This window comes from Camellia sinensis, chromosome 11, assembly GCF_055761805.1.
Source record: "Camellia sinensis isolate YWXY chromosome 11, ASM5576180v1, whole genome shotgun sequence".
In the NCBI taxonomy this organism is placed as follows: domain Eukaryota; kingdom Viridiplantae; phylum Streptophyta; class Magnoliopsida; order Ericales; family Theaceae; genus Camellia; species Camellia sinensis.
The window spans coordinates 168,947,353-168,971,915 of NC_138971.1; the positions used below are offsets into that span (position 1 = coordinate 168,947,353).

The 24,563-nt window shown below is 40.4% G+C and overlaps 1 long non-coding RNA gene across 1 annotated transcript in view; it reads left to right on the forward strand.

The window, feature by feature from the left end:
• The first annotated feature begins 739 nt into the window (after nucleotides 1–739).
• LOC145803002 (uncharacterized) overlaps nucleotides 740–24,563 on the forward strand; it is a 47,449-nt gene continuing 23,625 nt past the window's right edge. The window contains exon 1 of the long non-coding RNA XR_014344939.1: nucleotides 740–1,213. This is a non-coding gene — a long non-coding RNA (uncharacterized LOC145803002). The remainder of the gene's footprint in view (nucleotides 1,214–24,563) is intronic.

Here is a 24,563-nt window from a genome sequence, read left to right on the forward strand (position 1 = left end):
TAATCTAAGCTTTGTTTGAATTGGACTTCAGTTGGTTGTATAGTTTTGTTTCCAAAAATTATTGAATTTGCAAATCTTATTTAGCTAAATTAATAACCAATCTGATGATGGCATGTTATAGTTATTTATAAGTAATAAGTGCAGATTTATATGAGAATGTGACTAACTACACTGGGTGGTGTCCAAGCCCCTTGTGCATGACCCAACCCTTAAACTTTCATCAGTAATAACTACATATTCAACTTGAGAAGAAATATATGACAACTGCAAATATGACGACGAAACTTTGTTGCACCAAATAAAAAATATTGTATATCGAGAAAGATGAGGATATTTTTACTAACATGCTATATAATTATGATGATGTATTTAACTTCTCAAAAAAAAAAAATAAATATAGATATATATAATGTTGTTCCTCCAATGTATAACATTAGTTGTTCCTATGTTACAGGCATTCTTCATGTTCAATAGAGTTTTAACATTAGCATAACTTTTGCTACAAATCTTTCCTAACTATTTCATCCACATTAATAATAAATTTTTTATTTTTATTTTGTAGAGCATTTTGTATATATTATTAAAAAAAAATTAAATCAACTCGACAATTATAATTTATTCAATTAATCAAATTTATCATATAAAAATGAAAGATCTATTTCTGAATTGGTTTAAATTTTTTAAAAATTATATACATTTCGCCCACAATAGCACGACCCCTCGCGTGGAGTGCATGGGGTTCAACTAGTATATACAAAAAGAAGGTAAGAGTGGTGTAACATATGGTGTAACGCTGGGGTTTCTTGGTGCAAGTTAGTGACTTCTTTGGTTTGCAAAGCAAATTTGGGCTGGCTACGTGGCCTTTAGCTTAGCCACACACAAGGCAGTAGAAACAAACAAATTCCAAAGCTCCTCGTAGAAATTTCCCAAAATGGTGGTCTGCTATTGGCCTATTGCCCAAAGCTCCTCCCTGCCAAATTTTAGGTTACCCAAGTGGAATTCAGATTAGTCACGCTGGCAATGAAGAAGAAAACAAATGTTACCCCTTCGAACAACAGGGGATTTTGTTTCTCACAAGATATACATATGTATATATACATATCTTGTGGATGGAGTTGTTATCCTGTTCTTCCCATCACTGTTGGTGCTATTGCTGCCGTGATACTGTCAAAATTGGGCATCCAAAGCATTGCTCCTGCCGTTGCAAATCCTGGTAATTACATATGTAATTTGATGCCTACTATTTACAAGTGTGTTGCACAATATTTACCCACATTGTTTTCACCCCTGCCCATATGTTAAATAGATGCGCACAATGTGTTTGTCAATATGTCTCAATAAACAAAGACTTTGCCAGGCTAAATTTAAAATTCAAATCCAAGCAATAGAAATGTATGATATATTACTTGAAAATATAAAACAAATAAATAAAGAAAATGAAAATCAAAAAACCCCAAGTCATTGAAGCTTCCAAGACCAAAAAACAAAAACATCTGAAGCTTTTAAAAGGAAATTTTGTGTCGTAGAGCAACAATAATAAAGCTAAGGAATCTGTCTAGGTATTTGGCAAGGAAATAATTCAATAGGAAAAGTTCCTCCTCTTGTGCTATGAGTGTTCCTTCTGGTATTTTACTGATGCTTGGTTTGATAACAACTATGAGGACAAGAAGATTGAGAACAAATTATTAGAAGACACAAAGTAAATAGTTATATAATACTTTGACTACTACATAATCATACACCATGAGAATTCTCATAAAAGGTTTAAAGAAATAGAGGGGGGAAAATTCAACCACCTATTCATACAGACTAGAAAATCCTAATTAAAGAATAGCTTAACAATTCTTTATTTCATGCTAAATCATGTAAATCATAAACTGACAGAAATCAAACGTAACAAGATGCATGAATTTCCATGTATCATTTTAGTTATGCACATTAAATTAAAAACAAATACATAAGAAGAAGAAAAAAGAAAGAAGTCTTTATCGCTTGAGTGAAGCCCAAAATACAATTCAAGTGTGAAATTTGAATCCTTCATCAACTCCTAACATGGGTACTTAATTATTGGACTACATACATACTCCATAAATTTTTGGGAAAAAAAGAAGAAGATAAAATCTGATATTCCAATCGCCTATTTAGATTCAAAAGAGTGGTCCAAGATCCTTGAGCGATCCTTGAGCATTCAATGATGAAACTTTGTACACTCATCCATCACAATTGATTCATTGAAATCTCAGAAATCCAATATACTCTATTAGAGTCTTGAATTTGGGTGAAAGAAAAAAGCAACAGCAAGACATAAATTAAAGAGGATGGTTCAGGTGCTTTCAGGGTTATATGAAGACTTAAAAAAGAGCTTTTGGATTAAGGCAAAGCTGCGAAGTGTTTAGACACAAAAAATGATGTTTTCTCGAGTGAAAACTCCGACGCCCAACAAAGAAAGAAATTTGAGAATCAAAGATTCTGATAGAAACTAAAATCATGATTTGGAAAGGGAAAAACAAGGCAGCTAAAGGCATGGTCTTGATAAAACCAAACATGTTTGTTAATTCACAAATCGAGCTTTATATGAAGACAATAACGCAAGAGCCTCTTTAATTCGAGCAGAACATCGACAAAAGCTTTGAAATAATCGTAACAATAACGAAGAACAAAGCAAAAACAATTTTTTTATATATATAAAAAAAGGACAAATCACAAGCCATTGCAAAACTAAAATAAAAAAGAAATTCTCTGGATGTACTCTGTAACATGAGGGAATTGAAATTGAAACAGAGCAATGAATTCAGAAAATCTTCTTTCATTGTTGTTGTTCGATCTTCGCACTTTTTAGGCCTATGAATCTAAAAATTTTTCTAAAACTGAATAAGAATGAATACAAAAAATCTGTATGTTTGAGATTTGGAGACTCGAAGAGTACTCAATAACATAAGATCTAAATACTTTTTCACTAGAAAATAAAAAATCAGCCTTCCAATCAATCAAATTTGATTCCCCTGTTTATGACAGTTCAATTCACCTTAAAACTACCAACATAGGAATAAAATTATTTGAAACCCAACTGATCAAGAAGATGCAATTAAAAACCCTATACAAATTTCTGAAGATATTAAAAGAAAGAAGATAATTAGTTATTTATAAAGAAAACAAACAAAACAACCCAAAACCAAATCTGATTACAAGTAACAAGTTCCAAGAGCAAATTAACACATTGTACAACATACATGTCAACCACAATTGTTTAAATCATGAAACTGTGTAATTGCTGAGTGGATATTGTGGATTAAATTGTAGAATCAAATTAAGGATGATAAAATAAATATGCTCCCTGTCTTCAATGGGGTGTAAGTTTTCTTTAGGTAAATGGATTAGATTTGTTTTGATTCTAATATCAATTTATGGAACTAGATTAAGTTTTCATTCATGAGAATGATCTTCATTCGGCTTGAAAAGTAGTATTACTAAATCTATCAATAATATTTGTAGATTCCCTTGACAGCAAATGAAGCTAGCACACACATACAACATTCATGTCAACCATACATAACCGCATTTCGCTTCTCAAATTCATAAACCAAACACAATTTTAAAAATGTTTATATTGAAACTATAGCACGACCCCACGAACGGAGTGCGTGGGGTCGCCAACTAGTTTTATTAAAGACATACATGTTCATATCTCATTCAATATTTAAATATTATTATTTTTTGATAATTAATTATATTTTACCTCTTATATTTTTAATAAAATTAATAATCCATATATATAAGGAAAATGAACTTTTTAGTGAGAAGCCTTCTAGAAGTTCCAAACCTTCATTCTAATTTACTTGATTTTCTTAATTTTAAATAATTACTTTTTGTGGGTGTTGATTTTTGACCACACAACCAAGAGGGGGGACTTAGCTGGAGAGCATTGGCAGAATATATTGAGCCCGAAAAACCTATCACAGAAAGATAGGAATCCGGCGGTGGTTCGTCCACCCGGGGACACTCCGACGCTTAAGTCAATAATAAAATATCTTTCAAAGATAGCAAATTGTGCTTACCTCAGAAGAAAGAACTTACTGTTCCCAGCCTATCACACATACCTCATACCCACGGGGATGCCTTGCTTTTATAGCCAGCACTGACCTGATCCCTGTAGAAACCTCACTTTAGTGGACTCAAGCTCAATACTCATCCTGGACTCTCAGCTAGATAAGGATAAACTCCCTAAGAGCTTTATCTTTATCCAGACTGAGATCCTCCCTTATTCTAGGACTCTTCTCCCCTATCTGCTTATCTCGGATTCCGGTATCTCCGCAGATAACCTCGGCCTAGCTAAGATCACCTTGGCATCAGGACCAGCCCACGTGGCACCTCGGTTGGCCACGTGCTGTCATTCACAAAATATGTCCCCACAACTGCCCCCTAGATTCTATTACCTCGGCAACCTGAGGTGATGGAACCTACGTCGCTTATTCATATATTATGTTGACTCAAAACTTCGTTCTTTCCTTCGACCGAGATCATGACACGTCGATTTCAAGTACCCAGGACTCAACTATCCATCTTTATCAATGACTAAGAACCAAGTTCTTTGAGTTCCTTAAGAGAGATTGTTCCTTGAACTACGGTTTTTGCTTTATTAAATCAAGAACTCCAAGAGTTTTATCTGCGCATGACCTGTCACGCTCGGTTTACTCAATCATTTCCTCCACGCATCCGTTCCTCATTGGTTCGCACCTGACACGCGATATTAGGTCGTGTCGCTTCTGCGCACACTGCCTAATAAGCATGTCGTCCAAGGCGTTTAATTATGTTTTGCCGCCTCTTTACATTTTAACAAAACCCTCTCTCTCTCTCTCTCTCTCTTTGCCTCTTCACTTTTGCAAAATTCATTTCTTTCTTTGCACTCTAATTTTCTCAAGACTCGCAAACCACCATTGCCGCTTCTTCAAGCTTTCTGCAACTGTTCCATCCACCACTTCCGGCGGACCATCCATCGTTCTGTCCTTCTCGTAATCACCGTCTGACTCCAACGAACTTCCTTCCAGCCTTATTCAGTAAGTTCACAACTTCTTTCTCTTTAGTTTCAGTCTTTCATGTTTGATTTGTTTCTACTCTGCCATCTATGCACATTGTGTGTTACTATTCTGCATTTATTTTTGTTGTACGCTATCTCTATCTCCATGCTTTGATCATCACTTCTTATTTCTTTGAATTTCTATTGTGCTTTGAGTTACATTACTAAAATGTCAATTGTGTTCCTGTACAATGCTCTGCACATACTCACTCAGTACTCTGTGATTTTCCTCATTCTTGAGTCCTTATTGCTTTTTTGATTCTGAATCATGCTCTTTTTTCTGTTTGTCTTGTTGTACTTCCAGATTTTTGCCTTCAATTCCTGTTTCTATAGTTTTTAGGTTTGGGATTTGCCTTAGAACCTTGTTCTTTAGGAAAATCGAAACAAATTCCCCTTAGATCTTCAAAAACCCTAACACCAGCGCATGTTTAGGTTTTAGCCGAGGTCTTTAAACCTATATCAACCATTCTATTTCCCAACCCCTTCTTGCTAAGATAATGGGTACATTTAGGTGGAGGGTAGACACCCTAGAAAAACTAGAGCATTTTAGGCGGGAGTTCTCTATCCCAACTGATGTCCATTTGAGGTTAGCTGGGGAGGAGGACTCTATCATGCTTGATGGAGACTCCATGCCCTTCCCTGTTGTTGCATTCATTGAATGTGGACTTTCGTTTTCCTTAGATACTCTCTTTTGAGAAATCCTTCACTATTACAAACTCAACCCCATGCAGCTTGCCATAAACTTCTATAGTGTTATCAATGGCATAATTGAACTAGCAAACCGAGAAAAGGCTAGGATCACATTAGTTGATATCCAATTCTGTTATATCATGTGTGGCCTTAAGTCTGAAAAAGGCTACATATACTACCTTAAGCCCAGATCCACCGCCTTTAAACTAATAGCCGACCTCTCAGACTCCAACAAGGGTGCTAGAGATGATTACATCATCGTCTCGAGCAACTGGGAGTTTGCTCCTGATGACAATCTTCATCTCTATCCTCTATGCTGAGCAGTTTTTAAAGAGGGTGATGGTAAGACTTAGTTATCCTACTGTAATTCCATTTTTGTTAAGGCTTGCCAACTCATTCATCTCTACTAATGTTTGCTCTTTGTTTTTTGCAGTTTTTTCTCAGCCAGCCAAGGGATTTCGGTAATCATACGTCCGTAGCCGAGATCTAAAAAAGCTCTTGGATCTCCCTGTGCAAAGGCGTAAGGCCTCTCAACTGTTGAATTACATACCCACATACAAGTCGGCTTTGCCCGACATCCCTTGGAGGAGTCAAACTTCACTCTCTGCCTCAACCTCTCTAGTCACTTCTTCACCAAGAGCCGATCAGGCTTTCTCTTCAGATCCCGTTGGGTTGTCGTTAACCTCCGCCCCCTAACTTATCCTAATATCCCAGCACTGACGCCGTCATTGTGCCCCGGCAAATGTACCAGCAGGCAGAACTTGTAGCCGCAAACATCAAGACTCTGAGGCGTCAGCTTACGATCCAGCAAACCCACCAATTGCACTTCTAGCAATTCACTTACCAAAGTTACCGTTGCTGCAACCGCTGATGACATGGGCCGCAATAAGCCTGTTGTGGAAGACCTTTTGGCCGACCTTCTAGGAATTGTTACTGTTCAGTTTTCACCATCTCAATCCCAACCCAAACCAAAGCCAAAAAGGGTGAAGAGGGCTAAAGCAAAAGCCTCTGTCACCCAAGTTAATACTGATGATACACTGCTAATCTCAAAATTGGCCGAGGTTAAGAAGAGTGCCTCTAACGCCGAAAAGAGGCTTGCTGAGGATAAACCAACTGATACCTCACGATCAAAGAAGTTGAGGTCCCATGTAGCCGCAAGCTCAAGTGATTTTAAACCCGATGAACCCTGGGCTCCTTCCATCACGATTGGGGACCAACCAATCAAGGCCGGCGACAGTGCTAGCGACAATATCAAGGTCGGGGTCGCTCTTTCCACCGTCATTCTTCTGCCAACTGATCTAAATCGTATAGCCGAGATCACCGGGTATGAAAACTTTGCTTTAATGATTGTAGAAGGGTTCAAGGTTAGAGAGGTGATTAGAGAGGCAAAACTATGTTGATAGTCCAATAGTGGTGGAAGTGGCTGAAGAATGAGTAGCAACAACTATTTGGGAGTTAAAGAGTGTGTATCTAGGTGAGGGTGAAGCAAATGGCTTAAAAAAAAGATAATGACAGTACCAAAATGGGCAGCATCTCCCCTAAATCTCCAAAATTTTGAATCTTAGGAAATGGGTCCTATTTATAGGCTTTTCCTTGCCACCAAGAGGACACCAAGGGGCCAAATAGAGAGAAGACATGTGTCCTAGAGGATCACATGGAATATTTTGCCTTGAGCCACCAGGATGAAGGTGCCTCCGTAACTACCTTTTTTAAGCCTCAGCAAGTGTAGTTGCGACGGGAGTGTTTGCCTCTGCACTTGCCTTCTCAGCCTGAACCTCAGCAAGTGCACTTGTAGCGGTGAACCTTGTTGCTGCACTTGTCTTCTCAGTTCCATTTGGCCAGTACATGTATTCTCAGGACTCCATTAGTCTGCTATCAACTATGTTCGTGTTTACCTCAGCAAAGCCTCCACCCTTAGCCACCTAACCACAAACTCCCCAGCTTCCCAAGGCAAAGGCCACAACCAAGCCTGCTATCAGCCATGCTGTGCCTTAGTACCAAGCCCAAGGGGGCTTCCTTAGTCCTGCCTGTGCGACTAAGGCAGGTCCATGACCTGGGTAAATGGAAAGAGAGTCCCTTATGTTGGGCCTACCCTCCTCTCATCTTTGCGGGGTTATCGCGGTAAACTGGTATTTCTGGGCCTGCTATCAGCTCCAACCAGTAAGTCTTGGGGCCGGCTATCACGCCAAGTTAATAGATTGTGGTGCCTGCTATTAGCCTTAAGCTAGTAATGTCTTGGGGCTTGTTATCGGCTCTAAGCATTAGCCCCTACTTGCAGAGGGAAGCCTCTCTCAAAGGCTGCTATTATCTTGGTAGGATATTTCCTCTGCAACTTAGTTGCTGCGGTAGTCATTTCCCATGGCAAGTTCAGACGACATGACCGAAGATATTAGAGATGGTGGCGCCGACAGAATGCCTCCTCAACTTGGGCGTAGCAAGTATTGCCTTTGCAACTTAGTTGCTTCGGTCTTCTTTTTCCCTCGGCAACTCCAAATGATCGTGACACCGACATTACTTAGAATGGCGGCAGTGCCGAAGATACTTGGAATGGTGGCGCTGAGACAAAGTGCCTCTGCAACTTGACCTCCGCAACTTTGCCATTGCAAGTGTTGCCTCTGCAACTTAGTTGTGTCGGCTTTTCTTTTTCCCTCAGCAACTTCAGATGGCGGTGGAACTGAAGATATTAGGAATGGCAGCACTGAGGCAAAGTTCCTCAGCAACTTTACCGCTGCACAGGTTCCCTCTACAACTTCACCGCTGTAGGTGTTGCCTCTATAACTTGACTTGGGCATTTTTCATCGCGGAGTCCATCTAGAGCCCTAGTGGGTCAGACCTGCCTCGGCCCATTTGTTGGCCCACTTCCTTTGAGCTTTGGCCCATGCTCCTTTTTTATTCCTAGTTGCCTCTTTGGGGCGATCTTAGTGCTTAGGTCCATACTAGTTTGGGGTTTAATTTCTGATTCTCTACATTTTGCCCCCTGCGCGCGTGGGGGACACGCTCCTGTTTCCCGCTCGTGCATGACATCAGCAAGTAACCCAAGGGTTGCGTCAGTTGGGTCAAAAGCTGCGTCGGCTCTGAAAAAATGCCTTTTTGACTGCCAAGTCATAATGGCCTAGGGAAGCGTATTAGCGCCCTTTGTTGATTTTTCTTTATAAATAACGCCCTTGGATCCACTGGTCCCCCACTTCTTCCCAACACACCTTTCTGTCTCCTTTGTCTTCTTCTCTTCATTGTCCTCATTTTCCAAAGCCTTTTCACCATTCTTTATTCTCCCTCATGGCCAGCACGAGATTTCTTTTCGACAAGGTTGCCCCATTCCCAACTGAGTGGTGGAGGGCTCCATACTTCGGAGGACTGGCTAACCCCTTTTGGAAGGCAGTTGACTCCTTCATTCCTGATGCCCTTCCTCTAGAGGAGCATCTAATTCCTTTTGGGGAGGCCAATTTGGATGATGCGGACATGGTGAACCCAGTCTCTGTGCTACAGGTTTGCGTGGAGCATGGCTACTTTCCACACTCTTACATCTACTATCGCACTCATTCGGGCCCTCCAGCAGATTGGTCCCTTTAGGTCGATGACATTATTGTTGATGGTGGCTTTGAGCAGCGCTTACGAGATGTCCGTCTTTTCAACGCCATTCTGATTTCAAGGGAGTTATCAGTGTGCAAGGTGCAGACCAACACTGATATGGTCGTCTCCTGTCACGACCCAAACCCGCCCCTATTGGTTTAGCGTCGTAACCGGCCAGTAATCCTTAGATTACCAAAGGCCTCTTGACATAATAACACATAGTTAGGGGTTGCAGAAGCAAATATACAAAACACACGAAGTCCATCGAGCTGTGAAGACATACATGAAACTGAAAACCTTAAACTTTATATACATACAAGTGATGTCATAGGTACAGTATTTACATGTCACTAACAAGTACATACAAAAGGTGACTTTTTCATAAAACAAAAGAGACAGTCTTATACATCCATATTAACATAGACACAAAACATGACTTGATCTGGAACCTCCTCGTGAGGCATAGAGGGTGGCTGACTAACACAAAATACCCCAGGCATCATCTTAAGCCTGATCACAAGCTTGTTCACCTACATACATAATAAATAACTAGTGAGCGGAGACCCAGTGAATAATAACAAAGTAAAGGGGTAAATGAATGGTGTCCCATAACTGTGGCTGAAACTGAAATTCTCATACGTATTCTCATTCTAAGCATATATAGAATTCAGAGTTCATGCTTAGTCTTACATAGTACATTCATCAGCGCTGACAGATCACACACATAATGTCTTAAATCATACTTGTCAGTTCTATATAAAAACCTCCGGCCGGGTAAGAATAACTTGTCAGTCCCATAAAGGAACCTCCGAACTGGGAACTTGTAAACTTGTCAGTTCTACTTAGGAACCTCTAGTTGGGTATAGATAGCTTGTCAATCCCATAAGGAACCTCCGGTACCGGGAACTTGCATATACTTGAATCTTGGCATTACTTGAATCATAGCATAATGTCATAAGTACTTGTTAGACTTGGACAATCATTCATAGCATAAAACATGACATTTCATAGAACAGTTCTTAATTCGTGTGCAAAAAATATTTTACTTGAACTTAGCTTTACTAAGTTATTACTCATAGATAACTAGTAGCTCCAAATTGGCAGCAAAGTAGGCAATTCACCTATCCTGAGGTGCGTGACCTACATAACATGGCAGATTCATACAATGAATACACATGCTCGGGTATTTTATTTGTTCTTAGTGTGTTTCTAGCCTTTAACCTCATTATGGAGTCTTAATCATGACCTAGGAATGCCTACGATGGAATGAGGATGTAAAAATGTACTTGAAAATATTTTTCAAAACTTGCTGAAAATAGGGTCAACACTTGAGCGTGACTTTCCTCGCTCGAGCAGACATGCAAAAATTGAGGGTTTTCTCGAGCATGACTTCCTTCGTTCGAGCAGACTATAAACTTTGAAAAAGTACTGGTTACTTGCTTTTCACGCTCAACGGAAGCTCGATCTCCGCTCGAGCGTGAGACTCAGACCCTCGCACGAGCGTGACTTCTGTCGCTTGAGCGTGCTGCAAAACTCATGAACTTCTAGATACATGCATTTCACGCTCGAGCGTGCCTCAGGTCGCTCGAGCGGAAGTGCACGCACTCAGAGTGCTCACTCGAGCGTGAACTCTTACGCTCGAGCGTGAATTCAAATTCTGGAATTTCCAAATTTGATCTCCAAGCTTCAAACTCAAACTAAACACTTCAAAACTCAATATTTTGGGCCAAAATTCTAGAAAACATTTAGAAACTCACAAAACATTATGACTTGAAGATCATTTCATGAAATCATGGCCCAAAAAGATGGCAATTGGTCACAAATCCAACTTAAACTTCATGAATGCTCTAAAACATGACATGCATGCATTTCCTTGAACTCAATCACCCCCAAAACATGATCAATTTAGTCAAATTGGTAGAAAACATGATGAGTTTTCAAAATGTGATTGAAATGAACACATGCATGAAAGAATTCTTTGAAACCATGCTCAATTTATGAAGAAATGAACATGTATGCATGGTATGGCTCAATCTTCTTCAATTCTACCTCAAATCCTACATGAATTCATTTAATTTATTTGAAGTCTTCTAAAATCTAGCTCAATTACACAAATAAGAGTTTGATTCCTTACCTAGAGACTTGAATTCACAAGCGTTAAAGTTAAAGTTCTTCAATTCTCCTTAATTCATCAACAATCCTAGCAATCCCCTTTTCTCTAACCTTTGATCCCAATTTCTCTCCTCCTCTCTCTCTCTCTCTCTCACACGTTTGGAGCTTGAAGATGAGAAAAATGAGGGTGCAAAACATGACTAGTGTGGTCAAATAGCATTATATAGGCTTAATCAAGAGTTGATTAATTAATTGACATTAATTATTCTAATTTAATCGTTTTGAGTGAAATTTTAATTAAACTTACCATAAAATCCTATAAATCCTAATTAACATATAAATCAAGTCAATTTCTGAATCGGATGCCGATAAGGCCTTTAATTCACAAATCAAAAGTAAAATATGAACAGATCTTTCTATGTTAAACAAATATATACACAAAATGATACAATGCACATATAATTAATTGAGGATTTCTTCTTAATTACTCATTGGCATACTTAAACATGAATTACCGTTAATCATGGGTTGGGGTTGTTATAGTCTTCCCCCTTTAAAGAGTTTGGTCCCCCAAACTCGAATTACCTTCATTTTGGAAGAACTCTGAATTCAAAGGGAACAACTCGAGATATCCTTTCATCATGTTTTCCTCTGTTTCCCAGGTTGCATAGGTTCCCCCACGATTCTGCCAATCAACCTTCACTAATGGGATTTCTTTCTTCCTTAGTCTTTTGATTCTTCGGTTAATAATTTGAATTGGCCGCTCTTCGTATGTATAATCATCTTTTAAAAGCACGTGAGTTGGCTCAATCACATGTAGCGGATCTCTCAAATACTTCTGAAGCACAGAGACATGAAAAACGTTGTGCATATGCTCCATTACTGGAGGTAAGGCCAACCGATACGTTACCGGGTTGATTTTCTCTAGAACTTCATATGGCCCAACATATCTCGGTGCTAGTTTGTTCTTAATACCAAACTGCGTTTGTCCTTTCATAGGAGTCACTTTTATGAACACGTGATCCCCAACCTCATATTCTCTGTCCCTTCTTCGAACATCAGCATAACTCTTTTGTCGGCTTTGAGCAGTTTTCAACCTTTGCTGAATCAATTTCACATTTTTAGTGGTTTCTTGCACAAGTTCCGGTCCTAACAATGGTCTGTCGCCTACTTCAGCCCAGTATATTGGAGATCGGCATTTTCTTCCATACAAAGCTTCATAAGGAGCCATTCCAATGCTTGAATGATAGCTGTTGTTATACACAAACTCAGCCAATGACAAATAAGTCTCCCAATTTCCTTGGAAATCCAATACACACATTCTGAGCATATCTTCCAAAGTTTGATTGGTTCGTTCAGTTTGACCATCTGTCTGTGGGTGATAGGCGCTACTCAACCTCAGTTCTGTCCCCAAGGCCTGTTGCAAACTCTGCCAAAATCTTGACACAAACTTTGAATCCCTGTCAGATACAATAGATACTGGCACCCCATACAATCTCACAATTTCATTCATATAAATATTGGCCAATTTGTCAGCATTGTACATAGATTTAACAGGTAGAAAATGGGCAGACTTAGTTAAACGATCCACAATGACCTAAATAGAATCCATACCTCGGCAACAGCGAGGCAATCCCACAATGAAGTCCATGGTAATGTGCTCCCATTTCCATTCCGGTATTAGAAGCGGCTGTAACAAACCAGCGGGTCGTTGATGTTCGACTTTAACTTGTCTGCAATGTAAGCATCTAGCCACAAAATCTGCAATGTACTTTTTCATTCCAGGCTACCAAAAATTCTGTCTCAAATCGTGATATATCTTTGTATTCCCCGAATACATAGCGAATTTGGTGTTGTGAGCTTCGGTCACAATACGTTTCCTTAAATCAGAGGAATCTGGTACACGGAGTCTATTCTGAAATTTCAACACGTTATTCTCAAACACAAACCCCTGCCTCGACCTTAAGTCAAATTCTCCTACAATCTTTCTCAAGTACTCATCTTCAAGTTGTTTCTGTTTAATTTCCTCAATGATTGCGGGTTAAGCGGAAATGGCAGCTAAAATTCCACCCTGTTCTCGCAAAACAATTTTGATCTCATTCTTTTCCAAGTCACACAGTAATTCTTTCTGCCCGGTGAGCAAATATGCCAAATTTCCTATGGACTTTCGGCTCAAGGCATCTGCCACAGTATTAGCTCTTCCTAGATGATACAAAATCTGCAAATCATAATCTTTGATTAGCTCCAACCATCTCCTTTGTCTCATATTCAGTTCTTTTTGAGTGAAGAAGTATTTAAGGCTTTTGTGATCCGTATACACTTCACAAGTCGCTCCATACAAATAGTGTCACCAAATTTTCAAGGCAAATACAACAGTTGCCAGTTCAAGATCATGAGTTGGATAATTCTTTTCATATGGTCGAAGTTGCCGAGAAGCATAAGCAATTACCTTCCCATTTTGCATTAATACACAGCCCAAACCCTTATAAGATGCATCACTGTAAATCTGGAATCCATCAGTACCATTACGTAGAGTCAAAATCGGTGCAGTTATTAATCTAGTCTTCAACTCTTAGAAGGCTAACCCTCTTTGTTCGTTTCAATCAAAGGACACATTTTTCTAAGTTAACTGGGTCAATGGCATGGCAAGTTTGGAAAAGTCTTTCACAAATCTTCTGTAGTAACCTGCAATTCCCAGAAAACTTCTAACTTCTGTCACATTTGTCAGTTTAGGCCAGTCCACAATAGCTTCAATTTTCTAAAGGTCAACAGAAATGCCATCCTTGTTGATTACATGCCTAAAAAATGCCACACTGTCGAGCCAGAATTCACATTTGGACAATTTGGCGTACAATTTCTTTTCTCTCAGAATCTGCAAGGTAGTTCGCAGGTGATTCTTATGTTCTTCTCTGCCTTTAGAATAAATCAAAATGTCATCAATGAACACGACGATAAATTCATCTAGATATTTTTTGAAAACTCTGTTCATTAGGTCCATAAAAGCTACTGGTGCATTTGTTGCCCCAAATGGCATGACTAAAAATTCATAGTGTCTGTATCTAGCTCTGAATGCAGTTTTCTTCACATCTTCTGCTTTAATTTTCAACTGGTGATACCCGGATCTAAGGTCAATCTTGGAAAACACTTGGGCTCCCTGAAGTTGATCAAAGAGGTCATCAATTCAGGGTAGTGGGTACTTGTTCTTGACAGTCACTTTGTTCAACTCACGGTAGTCGATACACTGTCTCAGAGATCCATCTTTCTTTTTAACAAATAAAACTGGAGCACCCCAATGTGAGGTACTCGAACGGATGAATTTCTTGTCTAAGAGTTCTTGAAGTTGGACTTTCAACTCTTTCAATTCAGAAGTCGACATCCTATACGGAGTCTTGGAGATGGGTTGTGTTCTAGGTATTACATCGATGGTAATTTCAATTTCCCTATCAACTAGATTCCCAAGTAGATCATTGGGAAACACATCAGAAAAGTTACAAACCACAGGAATGGTTTCTACACCAGTGCTATCTAAAGATTCAGTCAATGCACAACACAAGTATCCCTGACAACCTTTCCTCAACAATTTCTTAACTTTCATAAACGAAATCAAGTATGGTGGAGGAACTACCCCATTCCCAATGAAAGTAAACTCAGGCATACCAGGTGGTTTGAACACAATGGTTTTGTTTACACAATCAATAGTAGCACAATATTTAGTCAGCCAATCTATACCCAAAATACAGTCAAAATGATCAATGTTCAAGGGCAGCAAGTCAATATACAATGTCATGCCACCAATTAGAATATCACATACCGGGAACACATAAGCACATATCATACAACCCCCAGATAGTGTAGACACAGATAACAAACAATTCACAGGCTCTATCGGTCTAGTTAATTTCTGAGAAAAAGTATGCGAAACAAAAGAATGCGTAGAACCAGAATTAATCAATACATAGGTGTTCTGAGCACAGATAGGAATTATACCTGACACCACTGTTTCGGCATTCTGTACATCTCTAGGGGTGAGTGCAAACATTCTTCCTTGCCTCAGTGTCTCATTTCCAGTATTACCTCTGGCATTTGTTTTAGTATTGGCCTTTGTTACAGGAACGGATCTGGCTGAACTTGCCGCTGGATGGCTAACATTGTCAAACCTCATTGTATAATCTCTAACCATATGACCAATTTTTCCACACCGAAAACACGCACCCGATGCACATTGACATATGCCTTTATGCCTCCTTCCACATTCTGAGCAAGTTGGTATAGATCCACTACTCTGGCTAAAGCTGCTTGAAGATCCCGTATTTTGCTTTTTGTTCGTGAAGAAGGAACGACCCTTGTGAAAATTAGACCCAGGCCTTTTGCTTTTCCATTCCGTTACTGGGGTTTTAGCTTGTTTCATTGCTGCTATTGTGGCCTCTGCCATTATTGCTCTGTCCAAAACTTCCACATAGGTAGGTAATTTCAAAACGCCTACTCGGTCAAACACTTCCAGATCCAGTCCACCCTCAAATTTTTGTACTTTTTTATAAACAGTATCTACCATATGAGGAGCAAATCGAGCCAACTCAGTAAATTTGGCCTCATACTCAGCCACATACATCTTGCCTTGTTTAAGTTCTTGGAATTCAGAAACTTTCCGATCTCGGAAACATTGGGGGAAATATTTATCATAGAAGATTGCATTAAATTGTGCCCATGTCATATTCCCATTACTGCTTCGGATTAGTAACCACCACCTTCGGCTTCATCTTTCAAGGTATAGGTGGCTAGGAGAACTTTCTGGACCTCAGAACAAGGGAACACTTCAAATAGCTTCTTCATTTCAAGTAACCATGTTTCGGCTTTTAGCGGTTCAATGCCTCCTAAGAAAGTCGGTGCTTTTATCTTCAGGAACTTCTGAGTTACAATTATGAGATCATTGTTATCCGGCTCCACTTGGACTGGCGGGGGAGGTAAGTGTTGTTGCCTCTACTGTTGTTGAGTCATTGCCTCAGTCAAAGCTGCAAACATTTGTTCCATTCGGCTCATTCGAGCCTCAGATGATTCAGTCATTCCATCATTTCTTGCATTGTCCATTTGCTATAGGTAAACAGGACATTATGAACATAGGCACATAGTCCTTTTTATATTATTTAGATTGTTTGTTCCCATATCACATGATTATAATCGAATTTATGCTTTCACTTTTAAACATACACACTTATACATGCTGATGGAATGCCCCTACTTCTTACTAGGACATCCAAAGCTCATATGGACTTGTGTGTGTGACAGAACATGTGCTCTGATACCCCTCTGTCACGACCTAAACCCGCCCCTATAGGTTTAGCGTCGTAACTGGCCAGTAATCCTTGGATTACCAAAGGCCTCTTGACATAATAACATATAGTTAGGGGCTGCAGAAGCAAATATACAAAACATACGAAGTCCATCGAGCTGTGAAGACATACATGGAACTGAAAACCTTAAACTTTATATACATACAAGTGACGTCATAGGTACAGTATTTACACATCACTAACAAGTACATACAAAAGGCAACTTGTTCATAAAACAAAAGAGACAGTCTTATACATCCATATTGACACAGCCACAAAACATGACTTGATCTGGAACCTCCTCATGAGGCGTAGAGGGTGGCTGACCAACACAAAATACCCCAGGCATCATCTTAAACCTGATCACGAGCCTACTCACCTACATACATAATAAATAACTAGTGAGCGGAGACCCAGTGAATAATAACAAAGTAAAGGGGTAAATGAATGATGTCCCAAAACTGTGGCTAAAATTGAAATTCACATACGTATTCTCATTTTGAGCATATATAAAATTCAGAGTTCATGCTTAGTCTTACATAGTACATCCATCAGCGTTGACAGATCACATACATAATGTCTTAAATCATACTTGTCAGTTCTATATAAGAACCTCCGGCCGGGTAAGAATAACTTGTCAGTCCCATAAAGAAACCTCCGGACTGGAAACTTGTAAACTTGTCAGTTCCACTTAGGAACCTCTAGCCGGGTATAGATAGCTTGTCAATCCCATAAGGAACCTCCGGTACCGGGAACTTTCATATACTTGAATCTTGGCATTACTTGAATCATAGCATAATGTCATAAGTACTTGTTAGACTTGGACAATCATTCATAGCATAAAACATGACATTTCATAGAACAGTTCTTAATTCGTGTGTAGAAAATAATTTACTTGAACTTAGCTTAACTAAATTATTACTCACAGATAACTTGTAGCTCCAAATTGGTAGCAAAGTAGGCAATTCACTTATCCTGAGGCGCGTGACCTACATAACATGGCAGATTCATACATTGAATACACATGCTCGGGTATTTCATTTGTTCTTAGTGTGTTTCGAGCCTTTAACCTCATTATGAAGTCTTAATCATGGCCTAGGAATGCCTAGGATGGAATGAGGATGTAAAAATGCACTTGAAAATATTTTTCAAAACTTGCTGAAAATAGGGTCAACGCTCGATCGTGGCTTTCCTCGCTCGAGCGGACATGCAAAAAGTGAGGGTTCGCTCGAGTGTGACTTCCTTCATTCGAGCGGACTGTAAACTTTGAAAAAGTACTGGTTACTTTCTTTTCACAATCGACGGAAGCTCGATCTCCGCTCGAGCGTAAGACTCAGACCCTCGCTCGAGTGTGACTTCTGTCGCTTGAGCATGCTGCAAAACACATGAACCTCTAGGTACATACATTTCACGCTCGAGCGTGCCTCAAGTCGCTCGAGCGGAAGTGCACGCACTCAGAGTGCTCGCTCAAGCGTGAACTCTTACGCTCGAGCGTGAATTCAAATTTTGGAATTTCCAAATTTGATCTCCAAGCTTCAAACTCAAACTAAACACTTCAAAACTCAATATTTTGGGCCAAAATTCTAGAAAACATTTAGAAACTCACAAAACATCATGACTTGAAGATCATTTCATGAAATCATGGCCCAAAAAGATGGCAATTGGTCACAAATCCAACTTAAAATTCATGAATGCTCTAAAACATGACATGCATGCATTTCCTTGAACTCAATCACCCCCAAAACATGATCAATTTAGAAAAATTGGTAGAAAACATGATGAGTTCTCAAAATGTGATTGAAATGAACACATGCATGAAAGAATTCTTTGAAACCATGCTCAATTTAAGAAGAAATGAACATGTATGCATGGTATGGCTCAATCTTCTTCAATTCTACCTCAAATCCTACATGAATTCATTTAATTTATTTGAAGTCTTCTAAAATCTAGCTTAATTACACAACTAAGAGTTTGATTCCTTACCTAGAGACTTGAATTCACAAGTGTTAAAGTTAAAGTTCTCCAATTCTCCTTAATTCACCAACAATCCTAGCAATCCCCTTTTCTCTAGCCTTTGATCCCAATTTCTCTCCTTCTCTCTCTCTCTCACGTTTGGAGCTTGAAGATGAGGAAGATGAGGAAAATAAGAGTGCAAAACATGACTAGTGGGGTCAAATAGCCTTATATAGGCTTAATCAAGAGTTGATTAATTAATTGACATTAATTATTATAATTTAATCGCTTTGAGTCAAATTTTAATTAAACTTACCATAAAATCCTATAAATCCTAATTAACATATAAATCAAGTCAATTTCTGAATCGGATGCCGATAAGGCCTTCAATTCGCAAATCGAAACTAAAACATGAACAGATTTTTCTACGTCAAACAGATGTAAACACAAAATGATACAATGCAAATATAATTAATTGAGGATTTCTTCTTAATTACTCATTGGCATACTTAAACATGAATTAGCGTTAATCATGGGTCGGGGTTGTTACATCTCCCGCTGGAGCTGCAACACTCACACTTTTGCCTTGGCATGGGGGGAGATAACCCTAATCCTGGAAGATGTTACTGTCCTTCTATGCCTCAGCACCCATGGAGATCACCTCTTTGATCCAGCGTCTCTGACCCCTGCGGAGCAAGTTGCCGTCACTGCTCTTTAAAGCGCCTTTCGGGAGGCGCGAAAGTTTGGTTCCTGGTATGATCTTAGAACCGGGGAACTGCTCCAGGAGAAGCCTAAAAGGGATAAAACCACCTACCTTTCTTGGTTAAAGCATTTTTTCAAGGACCTGCAACCAGTTATAGACGACATCACTGAGGAGAGTTGCGACTCTGTAGTTGGGTCGGGCTACCGTGACGACTTGTACTTGGCTGTCTTTGTTAGCTATTTCATCTCCTTCTTTGTTCTACCTAGTAACCCTGCCGAAAGCATTAATAACTTAGTGTTTTCTTTGGCTATCAAGCTTTGTAGTGCCAGTCAAATTCCTCTGGCTCCCTTCTTCTTAGGTAACTTATATTTCCGTCTTGACCTCATCCATTTGGACATGGAGCGCCGCTATGATGTGTGGAGCTTTGTACATACTCAGTTCTTGACTGTCTTTTTCTATGAGAATTTCCTGCCATAGGCCCTATCCCTAAGGAACACGAGCCCTTCTTCACCAACAAAGTCTTTGATGCGGAGGGCTGCCCTATTTTAGATGCAGAGGGTCAGCCTGTCACAAGGCAAGTGCGTCAATCCCTCCCTCAGATCTCTCGGTGGTCTGGTCTTAGCACCAACAGACGCTTTGCAGACTATGTTGACCATATGGAGGAGTGCGTGTTCCGCCCTTTCACTCAGCCTCTTCCAGGCATTTCTGTTATCCCCTTTTATTTTTCAGAGGCCCGTCACGTTGATTTTTCTCTCGACAGTGTCCAAACTAATTCCCTCCTTATTGTTGCCATGATTCGCCCCAGATTTCTACCTATGTGGAATGAAGAAGGCATGTCCAGCGTCGTCTATCGGTCGGACAGGGTCCTTAGACAATTCGAAATGGATTAGGGCATCCTATATACTCCCTCGTCTTAGACTGATTTCCACCGAAGTTTTCAACGATTTGCCCGTGATTATACCACTCTACTTATGGAGGGCTTAGGCTTCATGGAGCTTTCCTCACTTGGGAGAGAGGGTGCCTTTACTCTTGATAATAGGCTATTCTGGCACCGCAATCTCAATTCTTTCTTCAATTTTTGCAACAGTGCTCCGGTTATCCCTGCGATGGAACCTATCCCGTAGCCTGACTTATCCCTTCGTCTGCCTTTTGGCCGAGGGAAACAATCCAGTATATTCTACCATTTTAAGCTTCTATCCTTGCCCATTGTGGAGGAGCCTCATCCGTCCGGGGCAAGTCTGTTTGACCCTTGTAGATTGCTCCCCTTAAAGTGGGTGCAATAGTACGCCTGACTCGTTCCAAGTTGAGGGCAGCCCAAGTAGTAGCGGCATCAGTTCTTGAGGCACATGTCTCACCTAGTAGGAAGAGACTCCGAAGGGTATCCATACTTAGAAAAAATATTTTATATTACATCTTTGGACTTCTTATATTTACTTTAATAACCGTATGATCTTCTTCTTCTTTTTTAGGGCCCATCGACCATACTACCCTCTGGTCTAGGAGGTTCTTCTGCTGCGATTGGCATTTCTTTAGACTCAGACGATGACCACAATCTTCCCATTGCTACTAGGGTCACAAGATTTAGGACCCGCATAACAGTTCTTCCAGATGTCGAAGAGGAACCAAGTGTGAGAGTCGAACAGACTACTGAGGCCGAGCTAGTTGCCGAGGCTGAGCTAGTTGTCGAGGCTGTAGGCAATGTACAAGTTCCCCCTGCTATGAAAGTTGCAGCGGATGATATAGCTGTTGAAGGTTTAGAGCCTTGACATCCTTCTTACTCTATGCACTCCAGCTGTTCCTCTTTTGGCAGTGATGATTTCGTACCTAAGACTCCTGGGGCATATCGCGGCATGAGGGAGACACTGGAAGTTGCACCACCTCCCATCAGAGCTGTATCTGGCGGTTCCTCCCAGTCTACCGAGTCTCCGTTAATTCAGCAGACTTCACTTCCAAATGTTCAAGTGGCTGAGGGGAGTGCAGGTGAAGCGGCTGCTACCACTGTTTCTGCTGTGGCCCCTCTCAATTCGGACCAACTTGTAGAGGTAGTTATCACCCTAGCCGTGCACGCTGTTACTGCTGTCACTGGGACCTTTGACCCAGTTGCTTCGGCAACCTCTGAACAACTAGCAAACTTATACCCCACTCACTTCCTAGAAGTGCCAACTGACCTTGGGGTGTCCCGAGATTTTTATACTGGGATGGATACCACCGTTGTTCCAAATATGAATGTTGGAGATTATTAGATAGATGACCTTGTTTCGGAGCGATACGATGGTGCAGACAGTTTTGGCCTTTCTTGTGAGGCCAGTTCACCTGGTCGCTAGTCAGCATCTACTCACTCTAATGCTGCTAGGCAATCATCTTCAAGAGAAATGCACCGCCCTTAGACCTTTGGTCGCTCTATCAGTCTCCCTCCAGTGTCTGATGCTGGAGGTGGTATGAGAGAGTCCCCCCAGTCCTCAGAGAAAGTTTCCTTTTTAAGTTATTGGGTCTCTTCTGAAGCTGCTTCCACTCTTGCTCGTATCCAAGCATTGCATCCAGACACCTTTACTACCTTTAATGTTCCTGGATCTATAGTACAGATGGCGCTGCTGGAGTCACTTGCTAGCTTTATTCGTGACCTTGCTACCAAGCTGATCCTGACGACTCCTAGTAAGTTTATGGAAAGTGCCGAGGCCAATCTGAGTGGCTTCAAGAGAAATGATTTGAACCTATCATGGATGAGAGACAGGCTTCAGGCAGTTGATGGTTTTCTTGAGCACTTCGACAATGTCGCGATGATCCCGTCCTTGGAGAAGACTATCAAGGAGTGTGAGGGTGCCCTGGAGCAGCACCAGTAGAACTTGGCTTGGTTCAAAGAGAAGGACTTTGCATTGGTTGTCCAGTTGCCTTGAGATGTGACTTTGATGGACTCTCTTTTCAAGGGTTTGATTTGATTTGATGTAACTCTGTGAATTTGTTATGATTTTTTTCATTTTCTCTTCTTTATTTTTTGTTGTTTCATTACACTTGCTGCACCTTTTCTTTTCTTCTTCTCTGTTATAACTTCTTTTCAAACATTTTAATCATGTTTTGGAAGTTTGACTTTAATGGAAAGCATGGACGTTTGGTAGTACTTTTGGGTTTCATTTCATCGCTTTCTTTACATTGCTTTTACATAGCTTCTAAAGATAAGCAAAACTCTTGCAGTGAACAACACTTCATCATAACTAAGCTTTTACAAGTGTAAAATTTCACTAAGTATGGAAAACTTTCCTCAAACTAAGTGAATATGAGAACAAAAGGTTTATTAAGTGTATGGCACTTTCTTTACACTTTGTTTTGGAAACATTAACAAAGAAACTTACAACTCTTTTTCCTGAACAAAAGAAACTAAGGAAAATATTCTTTGACATACTTGGCGTTAACATGACCAGTTCTAAATTCGTCATCTACTCTTGTCAACTTGTAGTACCTGCTACTACTTGCCTCAGTAACTTTGTAAGGACCTTCCCATATGGGTGAGGATTTGGGAATTGGCTGCCCTCACATGATTGTGTCCATTGTTTTCCATACTAGGTCCCCTTCGCTGAACTTTCTGTGTTGAACAGATTGATTGTAGGCATGGGCTATGGATTGATGATACTTTTCCATTGCTCGCGAGGCCCAATCTCTTCTTTCTTCAGCTGCCTCTATGTCATTCTTCCTGCTGTCTGGAACTAAGTGTGCTAATATAGCCATTCTTGCTAAGGGTACTTCCAACTCAACTGGTAACACAGCTTCGGACCCATATACTAGGGAAAATGGGGTTGCCTGGGTTGGCTTTCTCTTCGACGTTCTATATTCCCAGAGTGCTACGGGAGTTGTTTAGACCATGTGCCCCATGCTTCATCCATCATTTTACTCAGTGTTCGGATGAGGGTTTTGTTGGTCACCTCGGCTTGTCCATTCCCTTTGGGATAGTATGGACTAGACTTGTGGTGCTTAATCTGATAGGCATCCAGCAGTTTTCCAACATGGCGATTTACAAAAGGAGTTCCATTGTCAGACAACATTACTTTAGGTATGCCAATCCTACTGATTATGTTCTCTCTAATGAAGTTGGCTACTCCTACCCCATCTGCCTTCCTCATCGGTATAGCCTCTACCCACCTAGTGCTAACTTCAGTTGCTGCAAGTACCCATCTGTACCCTTTGGATTGCTGCGCTATAGGACCTACCAGGTCAAATGCCCAAGTATGAAATGGATAAGGAGTCTTGATGTTGTGCAGTTCAACTGTCGGTGCATGTATCAAATTCCCAAACTTTTGGCAGGATTGGCATCTTCTCACAAAGTTTTTAGCATCTTCTTCCATTGTCGGCCAGTAGTAGCTGAGGTGAATTAGATGTCCGTATAATCGCTACCCTCCTTGATGCTCTATGTTGTGGGCTTCCTCGGTATCTCATTTGCCTTATCTTTTGACAAACACACCAAAGGTTTCCCTTTGAAGCTTCTTCGGTACAGCTTGCCTTGGTCAAGGAAGAAACGGAGGGTTCGCCTTTTAACTCTGATTACATCGGCTTTGTTCTCAAGCAATGTACCATTTCCAAGGTAGTTGATATATGGCTACCTCCATTCTTCACTGCTTAAGAAATGGGCTTCCTCTTCCTTAGGATGGGACTGACACTTTGCACATTACCTCTGCAACTCAGTACTTTCTTTTTCCATCTCTGGCTAGTAATATCCTTGCCTCTATATTCGTCGGTATAAACTGATATCTCCATCTCCACAGGACTTAGCATGGATCTACTTAAGTCTGTAAATTGCTTCTTGCCTACCGACGCATCTTGCCAGCAAGTTGTTGTGACCGCAAAAATATAACTCTCCTCTGAGGAGGAGAAATGAAGTAAGTTCTGTTAGTCTGATCGTTCCCTGGCCTGTTTTTAATTGCTGGATTATATCTGTTTTCCACCCCTTAGCATCTTGTTTTGTATGTTCTTCGACTAGCACTATTGGTGTTGTTCTTTTCTTGATGATGATGGCTATATTATCATCTGGTATCTCCACATTTGCCCCCATGTAGCCAAGGCATCAGGGAAACGGTTATGTGTTCGAGGGGTATGCTGGATTTGGACATCATGAAACTGAGTGAGCAACCTTTGAACTACAGTGCAG